The sequence below is a fragment of the Chionomys nivalis genome, chromosome 19 (genome assembly GCF_950005125.1).
Source record: "Chionomys nivalis chromosome 19, mChiNiv1.1, whole genome shotgun sequence".
Classification (NCBI taxonomy): domain Eukaryota; kingdom Metazoa; phylum Chordata; class Mammalia; order Rodentia; family Cricetidae; genus Chionomys; species Chionomys nivalis.
In genome coordinates, this window is record NC_080104.1 from 21,004,931 (window position 1) to 21,022,756 (window position 17,826).

General features: G+C 39.5%; 1 protein-coding gene across 30 annotated transcripts in view; it reads right to left on the reverse strand.

Annotated features, from left to right (window-relative positions):
• Positions 1–17,826, reverse strand: part of Rims1 (regulating synaptic membrane exocytosis 1) — a 454,154-nt gene that overhangs the window by 393,836 nt on the left and 42,492 nt on the right. The window lies entirely within an intron of this gene.

The following is a 17,826-nucleotide window of genomic DNA, read 5'->3' on the forward strand; positions in this document are numbered from 1 at the left end:
ATATCGTGCAGAAGAATTTTTCATCGTGATGAATTATTAAATACACATGAAAATCTTCAAGGAGCTTTCTAAGTAGAGTTCAGGAAGAGGGCAAACTGTGGCATGACAGACGAAAAAGCATTCCCTCTGGCAAAATATATGCAGATTATTTAAATGGTAAATTTGCATACAGTATTCCCCAGGAAATATTTCTTACAAACTATACTTCTGGGACTGGAGATATGCCTCGGTGGCTAAGAGCACTTCTTGCATAGAAGCTGAGCTGTTTCCCAGCACCCACATCGGGCCACTGACAAAAGCCTCACAACTCCCCATAACTCCAGCTCCGGGGATCCGAGGCCATCTTCTGACCTACTCTGGCACCTGGAATGCATGTTATGTAAAGATATACACGTAGGCAAAGCACTCAAGCACATAAAATAAAATGACTCTTTTAAAAATGCATAATTCTACTTAGACCATATATTTCTGGGAATGTACTAAAATATATACTTGAAATATCTATTTGAAAAGATATTTGAATAAATCAATACATAATCTCTGGAAAATTGAAAACATGACTTATGACAGATGATAAAGCAAATGCCTTTACTGTGAGAAATTCTTACCTTAGTCGCTTTTAAGATCAATAACTCATGCCAAAATTTTTTAGCTATTTTTGTTGTAAACATACTAGAAATGAATAATATCATGAAAAGTCACAACTAACCTGTTACTTTAGAAGCTTCCAGAAACAGTGGCCAGAAAGATGGCTCCGTAGCTAAGGGTGCTTGCTGTCAAGTCTCACATCCTGAGTCACATGCATGCTTTAGCATTTGTATACATTTATGCAAACACAAATAAGCAAAATTTAAAATTCTATCAGTGATAGTGAGTATCCATAACTGTATCCTGAACCTCCTTCATGAAACTTTTGCATATATAAACAGGACTCTAAAAGGCAATACTGCACAGAAACACATCTAGAACTTCAGTCTGTTCAGCTGGGGAGAGGCGTGAAGACGCTCCCAGCGCTATAATTGTGGTGTCCTTTGAGCTGCTGAAACCTAACGGTATCAACAGACAAGCAGGTGTGCTTGCATTGGCTTGCTTCCCTGATGGAAAGTCAGCCCTAACTGGCTTAGGAATCCTGGAGATACAGCTGGGAGTCACTAAAATAAGCTTATTTCAATTGTACCATTTGTCTAAGAAGTGTGGTTTTGTATTACGGAAGGAAACTAGGTCTGAAAGGGAAAAGAAGAGCAGAAATGGGAGATTATAAGATGATAGACAAAATAATGAGTAAAAAAGCCAGAATCTTAGCATGCTTTCATAAACAATGTATATCGGATAGCATAATTCTTAAGGTTTTGTTTTCTTATTTGTTTTGATTAAATTACTGTTTAAATACTTATCCTTTCTCACCCACCTCACCGTTCTGCTTCTTACCTGGCTTAAGTATCCCATTCGCTGTAGCCTCGTGGTAGCTAAAGTACCTCCTGCCCTTAATTTGAGCTAGGTCATGATACCTGCTTTGGATATGGCGTGACAGCAGGCATAATACAAGGAGAAGCTGCAAACCTGTTCTTGCGTTACATACAGCCTGCCCTCTCAAACTGCCATTACTGTGAATCAAACCTAAGAGCTACGCAACAAACCTGGACCCAACCTGAAGCTTGAAGCTAGGCTCTTGCCAAACCCCAGATAAAACACATCACCACACCGAGCCAAAGAAGCACGAGGAAGCCCAGCTGCAGTTAGAAGGGACACTGCAGCCTCGCACAGGCACTGGTGAAATAAATACTATGACCTGATAATTTGTAGGACTCATTTCTGCTCTCTCCTTGGGAGTTATAGATTGGCCCATGGGAATATGTTTTGTGTTAAGCTTTGATTGAGGTAGACCTTTCCTCTCACTGTAGCAGGTTCAAAACCTACCTAGATGTTCTCAAGATACCCAAGTCCCAGATTCTCTGAGGACGGAACACACCCTCCCTATTAACTACTGATTGCATTAACCTCAAGGTCCTCACAAAATACATTGATTTAGGCAGAAGCAAATTTATACCAATTATCAATCAGAATGACCCAAACCTCCATGAAGGGGCCATCATTTGTTTCTTATGTTACTCACCTCTAACTACTTGACTATCATCTAAATCATTATATACAATATTTAAGTATTGATTACACAAGTAAATATGCTGGAAGTCTCTTTTTCTAATAGATATAAAGACTATATTTTATATCATTCTTTAATATATTCATCAAAATGGCAAAAAAAACTGGAATTGAGTTGGAGTAAGGACTATAGTGTAAAAACTGGAGATGAGGAAATAAAACTTGTTTTTCTGAATTTTCATAAATCATTGCATATAGGGCCCCAACCACTGCACACAACATTGATTCTGTACATTATCATTGTTCGTCAGGAATTGGGATTGGGTCCTCCCACGGTGGGTTTCCATGTAGCTACCACTCCACTCCTCTCTTTTAACAATGTGTCTATCCTCAACTCCTGCAACAGGATGACAACCACAAGTCAAACCTCAGAGTCCCACAGTCATATTACTAGAAAGGAGGGATACCTTCTTCTAACAATACTGGGGTGAAAAGCCGGACAAGAAGTCACAAGGCGTAAGATTGAGGAAGAGTTTGCACACCCCTGGGTGGACACTGTTAGGTAAACAACTTCCTCTTCTTCATTCTCATCAGAACAGGCAAGATGGATTCCTGAACTCTGTTCTGGAAAAGTGTTTGCAATGAAGAAACTATATTGGGCATAGATTACATTGTGCATACACAAACATCATGCAGTTTTATTGTTTTCTAAAGGCAATCTTTCACTAGCTTTAAAATACTACATTGAAAAAAAAAAGGACTCCAAAATCATTATGTAAAAAAATCCAACAAATTTCATCATTGCTAACTATGTGATGGTGATGTCAGCAATGGTTCTGAGAGTGAGACAAGCAAAATATATTTAAAATTAATTTAGAAAAAAGTATGTGTGTATACCCATGAAGGTAAGTGCCCTATAGCACAGAATCATCGGATCCCCTTTGGAGCCAGACACCCATTCCAGTTTCCTGAAATGAGTGCTGGAAACCAAACTTGCATCCTTTGGAAAATATCAAATGCTCTTAACCACGTAGTCATCTCCCCCAGCCCAAACAAAACAGCATGTTATAAACAACTAAACAAGCTGTAGCCAAAATGAGTCTTACAATACAAAGAAGTACGGAAAAATGTCTCTACTATATGTTCAATCCACCAAAGAACATATGATCCAAATAGGCCTCACAGACACAAGGGGAAAAATGATAAAAGTGTTCTAACCTTCATGTATCTAATTTTGATTTCTCATGCCTTCATGTGTTCCACGGTGTGCTAACCAATACTGTATTTGACTTTTGCATGATCATTTTAAAAAGAATTAAAATGTCAAGTTTTGCAGATCCTTCTTGTATGGTTCTTCATTTTAAATGCTATTTATCTCAGAATACTAGTTTTCTCTGTAAAAGCAGCTCAATATAATATGTAAACATGACAAGCAGACGACACACGAAAGGCCAACTACAGGGCTCTTCTCTCTAGAGCTGTCTTTTCTTTAGGATAAAATGTGTATGATTTTGTCACTTTGGACAAAGATGTATCGGTATTATAGCACTTAAAACACAGCTATAAAGGTGGAATCTGAGGGAAAAAATATTTCTGTGAGATGCTAAAATTGCAAGCTACTTGAAAAGTAGATACAAAAAAAATGTTCAGGCAAATGCTAGCTCACAGGACATATGAACATACTGTGGAAGAGCTTTGCAAAAAGGTCCTGGTAAATATATATGTGTGACTTTCCTAAGAACTTGTTTGTTTCCATTTCACATTTTGTCTGACTTTATAACCAATTTTTTTTTTCTTTTTTGGATTTTTCGAGACAGGGTTTCTCCATAGATTTTTGGTTCCTGTCCTGGAACTAGCTCTTGTAGACCAGGCTGACCTCGAACTCACAGAGATCCGCCTGCCTCTGCCTCCTGAGTGCTGGGATTAAAGGCATGCGCCACCACCGCTCGGGTTATAACCAAATTCTTAGGGCAGGCTCCAATATGCAAATCTGTATTATTAAGAAGGCTAAATAATTAATATCTAGATTCATGGTTTCTTCTACATAGATTATTTTAGAAGTTGAAGGATTCTTTAATATATCTCTCTGTGTGGTGCTGGTATTGCATGTGTGGGGGACATGTGTGTGGTCTTTGTGCATGCTGTAAAGATGGAGGGAGTTTTTCTTATTATCCATCTGGTCCACTGAGGCATGGTCTCTCAGTTGAACATCGAGTTGTCCACCCTGCTGAGTCCTTTTAGCTACCTGTAGGTGCAAATGTGTAGCATCATCTAGTGTCTCATATTCATTTTAGGAATAACAATTCTTTTCCTTAGGTATTAAAATTACATATAATAAAATTCCCTCGTGCCCAGCGCACATTCTCTGACACGTGTATGACCCAGTAACTACAACATTCACAATGTGGGATACTTCTGCTACTCTGGAAGCTCTTCTCCTATCTTTCTCCCATTAGACCCCATGATAATCCTGGATGACTGTTTTAATTTCTACAATGTTTACTTTCTAAAACACGAATGTAAACAGTGGTTTCACTTTCCTGACCCATCCTGCACTTCTAAATAATCATGCAGAGGTTTAATATTAATTACAAACTGGCCTATAGCTTAGACTTACTACTAACCAGCTCTTACATTTAAATTAACCCATTTCTATTAATCTATGTATTGCCATGTGGTGGTGGTTTTTATACTTCTGCTGTCATGTTGTTTCTTGAGCAGCTGTTCAAGTCTCTCTCCACTCTTCCCCTCCTCATCCAAATCCTCAGTTCAATTGTTCCACTTAACCTTATCCTGTTTGGCTACTGATTAAGCATCTTTTATCATTAACCAATGGTAACAATACATATTCACAGAGTACAGAAGAATATCCAACAGCACACTAACTAAATGGAATTGCTACACATGTAGATGTTTGCATTGGCCATCTTAAACTTTACATTAGTTACTGTTCATGGGTGCTCTATCTTTGGAATTTAGAACAAACTACACATTGACTTACCATGTTATTTTCTTTTTTTTAGTGTTGCCCTTTATAAAAAAAAAGTAGTTATGGATATCCAAGAAGGGTCTTTGTGAAGATATTATTTTCATTTCTCCTGGCAACCACTGATCATATAGAAAGCATATGTGAATTTTATATATGGCTTGTTGCAATCAAAGGGGGGTGAGAATGAGTAAGAATTACAGAACACTAAATGCCACTGCAGCAAACATTGATCTGTTGAGAAAACCAAAGACATGAGAGATAAAATCTTTTCACTCTTTATTAGACCTTCTTACGTTTGACCTTAGTATCTCTCTAGTCACCAACTTTTGATACCACTTCTTTGGAATAAATACTAATGGACTTTAAGAATGCCTCCCCAGGATGATCTTCATAGCCTATCGTATGTAGTGACATGGTAGTCCAGGATATTGTGCTTTAGTTCTGCCCACCCTCTGTAAGACTGTTCCATAGTATTGATGGCATAATGTCATACACTACATAATTTTACAGACTTGGAAGCCCCCTCGAGAGACAAACAAGTATACTTGAAGGAGTAAGAGTGAACAATCACTTTACTAAGGGGACAGGGACCATGGATAACTGTGAAATTCTTGGAGCTTTATGGTCAGGTTGTAGGAAAAGAACTAGGACTGAGCCAGGAATTCCCTATGTCTAGCTTTGGTAGTGTTAGAAGGTGCTATAAAGGCTGCTGAGGGAAATTACCACCAAAATCCTACTGATGTATGGATCCCACAGGCTATGGGATAGAAACACCAGATCAAATGTGCCAGTCAATAGTGACAGGAATGGTTGAGGATAAAACCCATTATCTATTTGAACCTAAACTCCACAAAAAGACTTCACATTTAATGGCTGAGAGCACTCATATAGGTTATTTCAGTATTTTTCTGTCTCCAGTTTTGATCCTGTAGATCACGTGTGTTTTAGAGTAGAAGGACTGCCTCCAAGACTCACCAATTCCAGAGACAGAGACTGATGAAGGTTTCAATTCCCCACTGGAGTTAGAGGAAAATGGACATCTATGATATCTCCTCCAAGACTCAGGAACAATTTCAGAAGTGGGAGGTCTGGAAAAATGTTAAGATCCAGAAGAAAGAGTAGACTAGCGGACTCTTTCCTCAAGCCAAACATCTGTCATCTCCAAAAGATCAGCTATGTCTACCTGCAAGTGTCCATTATGATAAGTCAGCTTCTGGCAATGCCTAGTAGGAGGTGGGGTGAGAAGAGCCATAGGACTCAGCAGTAAGACCCTTACCTGAGTATCCCAGACACTCTTTCTAGCTTTTAACTTGCAAAAGGGCCCACATTTTATATGCCTCAGGGAGGTACTAGAATACACAGGCTGAGGAAGGTGAACAAGGAAGCTCTGCTGGTCATGGGAAGAGCTGTCATCTATACTGGGTGAAGACTTTCCAGTGAGACTGGTTTGTGGTCACTCATGCTTCTTCTTTCAATGACCCCCCCCAGTCCATACCCCCTCCATAAATAAGCTCAGTGCTCTATAAGTTAGCCTAGTCAACTTTTTGGGTCCCCAGGGTGAACCCTGGAGGAATCCTACTTTGATTTATCACTGGGACTGTAGAAGGAGGGGACAGGCATTGTTTATGTCTGCTGAGGAGAAAATTCTCACAACACACATGCAACCCCATATTGATGACTTGACAAAATAGACATTCAACTTCATTTAACAATTTGGGGAGATTATGAGCTTGCCTCATCATTTCATCCTTTCAGGGTCGCTTCAAAGATGATATGTTTAATGTCTTCATTTTTTTTATTTTTAGATGAGAGCACTGAAGATGAAAAAGACTCTGTTTCTAACATAGCCTTTAACACAGGTGAACATTTTCTAACAGCACCTAAGATACTGATTCCAAAGCCCACTGCAGTGTGTAGTCAAAATGGTTGATTGCCTACAAAAGCGTAGTTAGCCGTACATGGTAAACAGCATGCACGGCTGTTCTTCCACTGGGCTTGCTCCTGGTCTTTGGACAAAGAAGAGGAGATAATGATCTACTTGGAGGTCTTTCTGTTAACTGTGATACCCAGACCCAGAGACACGGGAGATGATTCCAAAACAGAACATACCTAGCTACATGGTACAGAGTTCAAAGCTGCAAGTCATGCTCATTCTTCTGATCCTATCTTACTCATACCCTGCATCTGCATTAAGATATTGCACTGAAAGGCATAAAACTACACCCATAAGCACTTAAACAGACAAATTCTACTGCAATAATGTGTTCAGCAAAGTTTGAAATGCACTTGGCTGATTGTCAAGGACAAGGCAGGACTCTATATCTGATAGGGATACTTGGGATCCTATAATCATCCCTTTCTTCTGCTGTGGGGGACTGAATTTGCTTAAGCACTCCCTTTATTTATAGTCTTAAGAGTAAAATTAGATTCTTCTTATTGTTAAAAAAAAACAAACTAAAAGGCATAAGGGGATTTGGTTGGCTATCATTTCATAAACTGTTCCAGAATCTTTCTAATCCTCAGGGTATCCAAGGTCTGGCTGCTCAGAGGAGTTCCCAGGTCAAGGTGTTTTTTAAACTCCTGCTCCTCTTGGTCAGTTCCATATGTCTTTATTGCCCAAGTTCCCTCCCCCTGTGTCATTATTCAGATGTTTCCTCATCTGAAGTTAGGACCTGTACAATTTTAGCAGTGATAATGGTAAGACCCATGCTTTGAACATTCCGAGATCACATCGTATATGAAAAGCATTTTGTTACACCATAAGACATTTCGTGTCCTGTAACCTCCACAGCCACTTTAGGTGACTGGTTCACACGCCCTCATTTTCAGCCAATGGAACCGAGTGGTAGACGGTGTTGTAACATACTCAAGATGGCCCAGACAGCAAGTCAGTGTTCAAATCCAACACTGGAACTCTAGTGCAACCTCCACTTTTGGATCTGATCCAAATATCTGTTGTGAGTACAAATATGGTGCCAATTGAGTCTTTTGCTATTCTGCAAATTTGCCGAAGCCCATGCAACTGTTCTTCTCAGGATGCTTCTTTAAGGGTGTTCAGACTGAAAAATCTATTAATGTCCTCTTCAAGACCAAATCCCAGTGTCAACTCCATATGAATCTGTCCCCTAACCTCACCAAATTGGTTTGTTCTCTGCAGATGCTGACAGCTGTAGCGGGCACCTGCTGGGTTGTTCGGTAATCCGCTCATATGACTGCTGTTACTGCCCATGGTGGCAGACACCTGTTTTTTCAGCTCTGTGTGTGGATCACTGGAGTCCGGAAGTTCCAGAACTGCCAGGGCAATGCAGCAAATAGATAAGTAAATATAACTGATTGTCTCCTTCAGTGCAGAATGAAACTGCTGAGACTCCTGAGGAGCCACCTTAGTCACACTTATCCTGCATCACTTCGCATCGGTTCTATTACGCAACAGAGACCAGATGGATGGGAACTAAGTGTGGTTTCAGTGCCTCTCACACTTTATAGTTCATCTCAGGGAAGCAGGGACTCTGTTCTACTTCATCTTCCTTCCATGAGGCCCCTACCACTACTATAGCATAAACTGCCAGGATACATGAAGAGGACGTGATTCCTAATTGCTGGTCCTCAGACATGCATAGCCTCTCTTTATACATGCTTGGTTAACATGACCACACATAATTTGAGGACTCAGATAATAACAATCCTATCAAGTGTCCAGAGGAAGAAAGCACTAATGTTTGCCTTACTTAATGTCGCCCAGCTATAATACCACACGTGAAAGCTACTTGAGGATGATGAGCAAATGAACTGCAATGTAATGATTTTCTAATATCAGCTTCAGTTGATGTAATAAAACTAAATCTCCTTATTTGCAGTCCTATCATGTATACAGTCACTGTTTCCATCTTGATATATTGACACAGAGTTCTTCGAAATGAACTTAATGAGGAGCTATTTTTCAGAAAGAATGTGCTTGCCAAAAAGTATGCTGATATTCGTTACAAAATAAAATGCTGGTCTACTAAACACGTAAGAAGGTTTATAGACATTATGAATATGTGCATCAAATTTATAATCTAATACAATTGTACAAGTGTATATTATAAATTTTTTTAATTGACAAAATGTTACATATTTATGATTTATAGCATGTCACAGCATAGTATTTTGGGACATATATACTTGTGCTCAGTATCTAAACTCAGTTGTGTAACCTAAGCTACCTCACTCGCTTCATACTTTTTATTACTGATTTTATAACACATATACACCTATTTGATGGCTTAGTTAAAATTTTTTCCAGAAAAAAACATCAGTTTTGTTGATTTTTTAAAACTGTTCTCTTGTTCTCTAACTCATTTTTTAGTCCTTTGTTCTTTACTACTTCTTTCTTTTGCTAACTTTGGCTTAATTTATCTTTCTAAATTTATGTTTGTCTAATAAATAATTCATTTATTCTGTCAACAAATTACTGGGTATATTGTGTAGATATCATGGTTAAAGAGCTAGAGATGGCTGTGAGAATAAGTTTGATGAGATTCTTCACAAAGAAAGGAGATAAGCATAGGCTCTATAAGGATCTAAACAGCTTTAGGTAAAATTAACATACGATAACAATTACAAAGAGGATTTGTGAGTGATTGATGAGTAACAGGTTGTGCTTGGCATCTAGCGAGGAGAAATGAGATCTAGTGTTTAGAGACCCAATCCCTACTCCTATCCATGGTACACCGAGGTCTAGCAGGCACTTCTATTTGAACTTCATTAATGAGATCCCTTCTAGTCTGGGTTTGCCTTGCAAATACATGGCAGCTACAGGAGAGCTGGAAGGCTGGGGTTGAAGATGGATGAGACTTGACTCCACAGTACCTTCTTGTGTCCCTTGAGCATGATGCCTTTGTGTTTGTCACTTTCCTTTGGGTTATGACTAGACACATGGCAGTGCAACTTGAAGAAGGAAGTTATGCTGGATTAGGGTTTGGAGGTTAGAGTCCAACATGGCACAGAAGGCACAACAGAAGTCTTCAGTCCATAGAAGCAGCTGCCTGCCACATGCTGCCCTATGGAAGCAGACAAAGTTTCACTGCTCTTAAATATCAGCAAGAGGCCAGCCTTGGGTCTGGGAAGATAGATTTGTGGTAAGAGCACTTCTAAGTGTGGAGACCTGAGTTTGGATTCCCACTGCCCATGTAAAAAGCTAAGTCTAACCATGCAACTATAATGTCAGCACTCAGGGAAGAGAAGGTGGCATGAGAATAGCTGGGAGTTGCTGGTTCTCAACTTATCCAAAAATAGGGAGGTTTTAGAGACAGACCTGCCTCATGGCCAAAGGGGGAACAAGATGTGTGGCATCCTCTGGCCCCACACACATGCACCTACAAACACATGGTCAAACAGGCAGAGAGAGAGAGAGAGAGAGAGAGAGAGAGAGAGAGAGAGAGAGAGAGAGAGAGAGAGAGAAGATTGATTTAGCCATTTTATATGCACAGAACTATTGGTATAACAAGCACCACGAGTCAATTAAAGCAATAATAATTGGGAACACAGGTTAAACTGAAAACATTAAAGTGCAAATTTTTTCCACATCAAGATGCTCTGGTCTTTACTCAATCCATGTGTTTGTTCTGTTTTCAAGGTAACTGCAAGCTGACTCCTTCAAAAGTGCCATAGGGTAAACAATATCTGTAGTGATCCCATGAAAAAGATAACAAATTATCCTTCCTGCATCCTTCACCATCTTAAGCAGTACACAAAGCAGTGTTGCCTAGAGGAATTTGCTCTGTTTGTTTCAAAAATTACAGGTTTCATGCCATTAAGCTCAGCCAGAAAACACCCGTAGGGAAACTCAACATTTATAGTTTAAAACAGAAGCTATGATGTCACCTGCAAATAGCTCAAGGCAGAAATATTAATTATTTACAACCCAGTGCTATTTTGTCTTTTCTTTAACAAAATGCATGCCACTATTACTGTAGTATTGTGAGAATACATACATCACAAACAAAGCCCAAACAATCTGATGTCTTGTTCCTTTAAAATGCTACCTTCAGTTTTATCTCACTCAGACCTGATCTTGCAGTCTCTGCCTTTCCTTTCCGAACTCATACATCTGATGTGGGAGTGTCATCTATCTGTTGCTTTTACTGGTTAATTAATAAAGAAATTGCTTGGCCTTTGATAGGCCAGCCCTTAGGTGGGTGGAGTAGACAGAAGAGAATTCTGGGAGAAAGAAAGCCAAGTCAGGCAGTCGCCATGATTCTCCCACTCAACACAGACGCAGGTTAAGATCTTTTCTGGTAAGCCATACCTCATGGTGCTACACAGATTATTAAATATGGGCTAAGGCAAGATGTGAGAATTCGCCAATAAGAGGCTGGAACTAATGGGCCAGGCAGTGTTTAAAAAAATACAGTTTCCGTGTAATTATTATGGGTGTAAAGCTAGCCAGGTGGTGAGACGCAGCCCCGCTGCTCCTTCTACACACATTCTCCATCGAATACACGGTCTTTAAATACCTATGGTTAGTTCACATGACTCACTCTGCTTAAATGTATGCATATGTATAGTATGTGTGTATGCACATGCCCATGGACACACTTGCACATATGTCCCATTGCATGTGGAGGCCAGAGACTAGATGTCTTCCTTGATCATTTTCCACAGGATCCCTCTCTGGACCTGACAATCATCACCTAGCTGTTAGCAATCTCTGGTGACTTGCCTTCCCTCTGCCCCCAGCACTAGAGTCACAGACCTGCCCAGCCATGTGAAGCGCACACACCCACTGAGCTGTCACACTGTCTCACCAGACTTGCCTATCACTTAGTTTTAAGACAAACTTATATCTACTTTTGTGCAAATCTGACATTAGTGATACTGTAAGTAACTGTAAGTGGATGTAGATAAAAATTTTGAAAGGTTCTGACCAAATTAGAATTCACAAACATCACATTTTTATATGAGACACTCCCCTTTTACCTTCAAAGTTACTTCTTGCTATTTCCAACATCTTTTGACAAAATATCAGATAATGCTTCACAATATAGCAACAGACTACAGTTTTTATTATTATTATTTTATATAAGACTACAGTTTTAAAAACAAGTAGAAACAAGAAAAAAAAAAATATCAAGGGTTTTCCAGACATCATCTTTATATTCCTGTTGCTTACAAGATATTACAATTAAAATATAAGTTATCACAACATATACAAGACACACAAACTATGTTAGAAAAAAATCATAAAATTATGAATGCTTTCAAGACCAAATAAAAAATTCCAATTACTAGAATATATGTATAATGTATAGGAAAAGCAGCATAAACTATGTCTATTGGGGTTAATTTTTAGATGGCATTTATAGTTTCTTTATAGAGTCTAGTAAAAGCAGAACTTTACAGTGTATTTTTAATACTAACATTAATAACAGAGCAATAAACAGAACTGGCTGCAAATATGTCTGAACTTTGAGCATAGTCAAGTGGCCTGTGTCTTCCATACAGGCACAGGAAATGACTTTCCTGTGCAAAGACTATGATTCCAGCAAGAAGGCCACAAAGACCTGTGTGGCAAAATAAATGCACAGTACACCCTGGCACTGTGGTGCCCACCCTTCCCTAGGCATCTGAATCATAGTCACAAATCCCAAAAGACCAAACAGTGCCTTCACAGAAAGCTAACAAGAACTTTTTATTTCAAGGGAGGGTTGGCAATTGGAAGAAAAGTTTGGGGAACCTAAAAGTACACTCAGAAAGAGTACTGACGGCAAGTGCCTATCAATCTCCTCTGTGTTCATGGGTCTGTGTTTAGGACAAGAAGCCTTGGCTTGCCTAGGATTGTAATACAGAGTCAAATGTTGCAAAGCATAAGATGTAAAAGAATGAAAATGATCATCCAAGAACTAAGCACACACTTCAACCCATTTTTATTAATAACAGTATGTTTAGCTGTTTGTTTTGTGTGTGTGTGTGTGTGTGTGTGTGGTGTGTGGTGTCTACACATACACTGTGGGGTCTTCCTCTTATTCATAGTTCATTGGTCACTAGGTCACAAGGACTCAGATGGTCAGGTCTGAAGGCAAGTGCCTTTACCTATTGAGCCATCCTCACCCACATTTCTGTCAAAAGCTGAGCTCAGAAGCAGTGATTATGTCTCTGAGACAAAGTTCTAAAGAGAAACTAACTTCCACTTGACTCAAACCTCTGCAAAACTGATTGATTAGCTGAGTAGAATTCCAGAGAAAGCGAAGAGGTTGGTACTTTATAGAGTCCACAGCAAAACCATAGTTAATCTTAAACTGTCTTTAGCCCACTAAACCACCATGACCTGGACACCTCTACAACACGCCCAAATCCTGGAAGTAACAGATAAAACCTTTTAGCATATCTTTACCAAAAATGTAGCTTATTACCAACGAAATGGCTAAGAATACCTGCAACTGAGATTTTTTGGATTTGCCTTTATCAAACTGCTTAACGTTTTCACTAATGTTTTTCTAAAAAAAAAAATGCCTTGCTTTATGATTTCCTTTGTTTTATTATTATAAAAACTCCACCAAACCAGCAATGTCTTGGAATAAGGAGTTTGGGTTGACCTAGAACCCTATACCCAGGCCACAATGACTCACATTTAGTTCCAGAAGAAACTCTCTTATCCATTTTGAGGTGCTAGTAATGTTTTATATAGTCCCTAGGTTCAAATTCTAAGAGTCCAAGTAAATGATTGGGTGGAGACAGAGAAGTAAGGATCCCTGGGGCTTTCTGGCCACCAACCTACCTCTAGGGTCAGTGAGCAATCCTGATTACTCGAGTATCAATTAGGAAGAAGACACAGTGTGAAGCAAGCATGCCACTTACATTCAATAGGGTAAGGAAAAAACCAAGATGGCGGCTTCATGTATCACCCTTCTTCAGTTTACATAGTTGCTTAGGAGCACACAGGACACACAGCCTCAGGTCCAATAGCTCTACTTGTATCCTGTTATTGTTTTTAAACCTGGGATGTTTGAACTGATGTTGAGGTACAAATGGCAATGTTATCAAATAGTCCCTGCTAGTTTGACTTTGAAAATTCTTGTTTCCCTTAAAACTACGAATTAGGCTAAACTGAGATGCAGACATTGATGATAACAGGAAAATGCTAAGCATCTGCTGTTGTGGAGAGAAGTGAGGAAGACAGAAAGCTGGTTTCACCAAGCTTACTGGTCCAAGTCTTACACAACTGATGTAGAGTTAATCAGAGGAACAGTCATGCAAAGACATGTGACTCCCCAAAGCCATAGACTATTCCACTATGTCTCCAATTCTCGAATCCCAACTGCTTATGAGTTTAATTCCAGTTACAAAAATCTAGGACAAGTTCCATAAAGGAAGCTCTGCTCCTTCTCATGGTAAGTCTCTCATTGTTCTAGCTTATTCTTTCCAAAGGGAGGGGTGGTGATGTGGGATTCCCCTCTGTATGCTATGAATATGTTTTATTACCATTGGTTAATAAAGAAGCTGCTTTGGCCTATGGCAGGGTAGAATACAGCAAGGTGGAAAATCCAAACAGAGATACAGGAAGGAAGGCAGAGTCAGGGAGATGCCATGTAGCTGCCAAGGGAGACGGATGCCAGAACCTTACCAGTAATCCACAGCCTTGTGGCAATGCATAGATTAATAGAACTGGGTTAATTTAAGATGTAAGAGCTAGCAAGGAATATGTCTGAACAATTGGCCAAAGAGTATTTTAATTATTTGGGTCTGGGCGGCTGGAAAATGAAAAAGCAGTCTCCACTTAAAGGGTGGGGCTGAATATGTTATGTGAGTGTTTTATTTCATTCCTTGTTGATTATTTTTGCTTCAGGAGTCATAGATAGGCAGTTGATTAACAGACCAAGAAGCCCAAAATACATCTACTCACAGCTTTCAGTAATCAGATCGTAATCTGTTCTCACTATTTCCTTTCCTTAAAGCTCAGGACTGTTTTTTAGCAGAACCCAAATTATATGGTGCTGGGTCTTCCCCATCCTTTCAACCTGATAGATGAACTGGTCAGCCTCCTGCACAAATAAAGATGATTAATTTTCAATAGCTCAATCATCCAGTTGTGATTGATTTCTTGGTGTTCAGAATGGATTAGATCAAGAAAGTTCTGCTTGGGTAAGATCTAAGACAGGAGGATTTGAGGAAGGGACACTTTAAAACTGCATTCATATTAGTGTCTACACTCTATTTTAAACATTTGAAATCATCATGGCTTTAATAGGGCAGGACAAAGTCTTGTCAATTCCTACAGCCACAAGTCATGGCTGTCACTTCTTCAGGTTTCGGGGGGGGCATTTTATGCTGTGTCTCAACCCAGAGAGAATGAATACAATCAACTGGGGAGCAGCAAACAGCAAACTGGCCAAAGAAGAAGCATGCCTTCCCTAACTAGCTCTTCTCTCCCTCCAGTTCTACAGCATTGTTTACTCAGCCATCATAACCCAGTCACGGTGCTCTTTGTAAAAGAAATGTGCAAGTCAAAGCACTATTTTGTTGCAAAAATTACATGCTTTTCAAAATATTTTCCAGAGATTAATTATATGATTATGCATGGTCCCTGGATGTTTTCTTCCTTCTTCTCACAGCTAAGGCAGTGCATATGTGAAATACATGAAGTTAGACAAATAATCCATAATACTTAAATCGGGTAAGATTGTTCTCTGACACACTGTTAATTGGAACATAAGTTATTCTCTTCTGATTTACAGAATAAAATATAGAGACTGTGGAAAGGAAATTTATTTGACTAGTAAACTCATGTCGCTCTATAAAATATTCATTCCACATTGTTGTTTGAGCTTGTGAGTTTTCAGTATAATACCAAACTGAACATTTTTTCATGATGTGAAAAACAAGGGTTAGTTCTTTCTGTCAATCTCTTATCCTACTCAGAACTGTAAGAAAATCTCCCAGGAAAGTGACTTGCCTTGCTACCTTTGGTTTCTTTCTCTCTGCACACATCTTTTTTCTGCACTCTAACTACAGGTAGTGGTCTCGGCGGACAATGAAGGCTGATGAGAAGCCAAGGACAATGGCACTAGGTTTCGATCCTAATACACGAACTGGCTTTGTGGGAGCTTAGACTGTTTGGATGCTCACCTTCCTGGACCTAGATAGAAGGGGGAGGACCTTGGTCTTCCTGTAGGGCAGGGAATTTGGACTGCTCTTCAGTCTTGAGAGGGAGGGGGAATGGAGTGGGGGGAGGAGAGGAGGGATAGAGACAGGGGGAGGGGAGTGGGAGAGGGGGCAATATGTGGGAGGAGGGGGAGAGAAATGGGAAACGGGGAGGAGGCAGAAATTTCAATTAAAAAAGAATAAAATAAATAAGATTTAGAAAGATTAAATACTGAATTCTGCTTCATTCTTTTCACATTCCAGACTAACATGCACCCCATCCCATGATCACGAAAGCACAAGTGTTTATCCTGTAGCTATTTGTGGGAACACATCACAGTAGCAGGGCTATTGTGATCTCTAACACTAAGGCGGGTGTGGCATTAAGACTGTGACTGAAATGTTCAGAGTGACTGAATCAAAGTCTACATTATTAATTCTTGTCTCTTCAGTTGCGTCTTCAGTTATCCATCACTAATATAACTCAGTGGACATGGGTAGCACTGCTGCTCATGGTGACAAATCTTGATATTATAGCAATTTCATCGATTCTGACGTGCAATAGTGCAATTACTGGACTATTATATTTATCTCAGAAGGTCATACGGTAATTAAAATAATTGCTACGTAAAAGTCCTGAGGAGTGGCAATGCGGAAGCAGACACAAACATAGCTCTGCTAAATTCTTAAGTGGCTAGCAGAGCAAACAGCTTGGGGAGGTGACAGTACAGTTGGGTATCTTTAGGTGGAAGATTATAATACTTGAGAGCTGACACACTGTGTTTCATCAGAGCCCATACTCAGTGTTAGAATGTTCTGTTTTCATCCCTGGCCTTTACTGTAGGTGCCAATACCGCTCAAACTACATACTCTGCATACACTTTTTAAATAAACACAGCACTCTGTGTTTCAAGAGGTTTGCTGAAGCAAATACCAGAGGTGACGCTGGGTCGAGTAAACGCGAGACCGCTGTAGAGAAGTCATGGGATTTAATTTTAACTGTTTGAACAAAGCACACACGGATGCTCACTCTCTCACTCCCACACTACAGATCTGCAGGGAATTGAAAGAACTTGAAGCGGTACTTGTCATGGAAACTTGAGGATCTGGAGGAGTTCTCCAGGCACTAACTCAAGAATATTTATACTCATCGACGTCAAGTGTAGGAATTTCCCTTAAATGTCCAAGAAGACCCACAAAGCTAGCAGTTTTTTGACAAACTTCAGTGATTCAAAATATGTTTATATAAAGCATCTAAAAATTACAGTGAGATTCCCCTACAATTTAAAAAGGATCTAAAATAGCTATTAATATGATCATATTTGTGCAATTACCGCATTATAGTAAAGATATGAGATGATAGACCTATGGAAGTTCATGTCTTGACAATGAAGTATTTGAAGCTGAGTTCATAAAAGGCAGAGCTCAAAGATAAGGGATATCATTTGGGGGAAGTGGAGGAACTTCATTCTGCACACCTTTTTCTTGTTCTAGTATTGGGGCTTGCACTTTTAGCGGGTAATCGTAACCAACCCCAAATTCCATTTTCACTTTTCAAAGTAGAATGGTCAGTCCCAAGATGCCTGATTCCAAATAACTGATCTTAACTTCGAGAA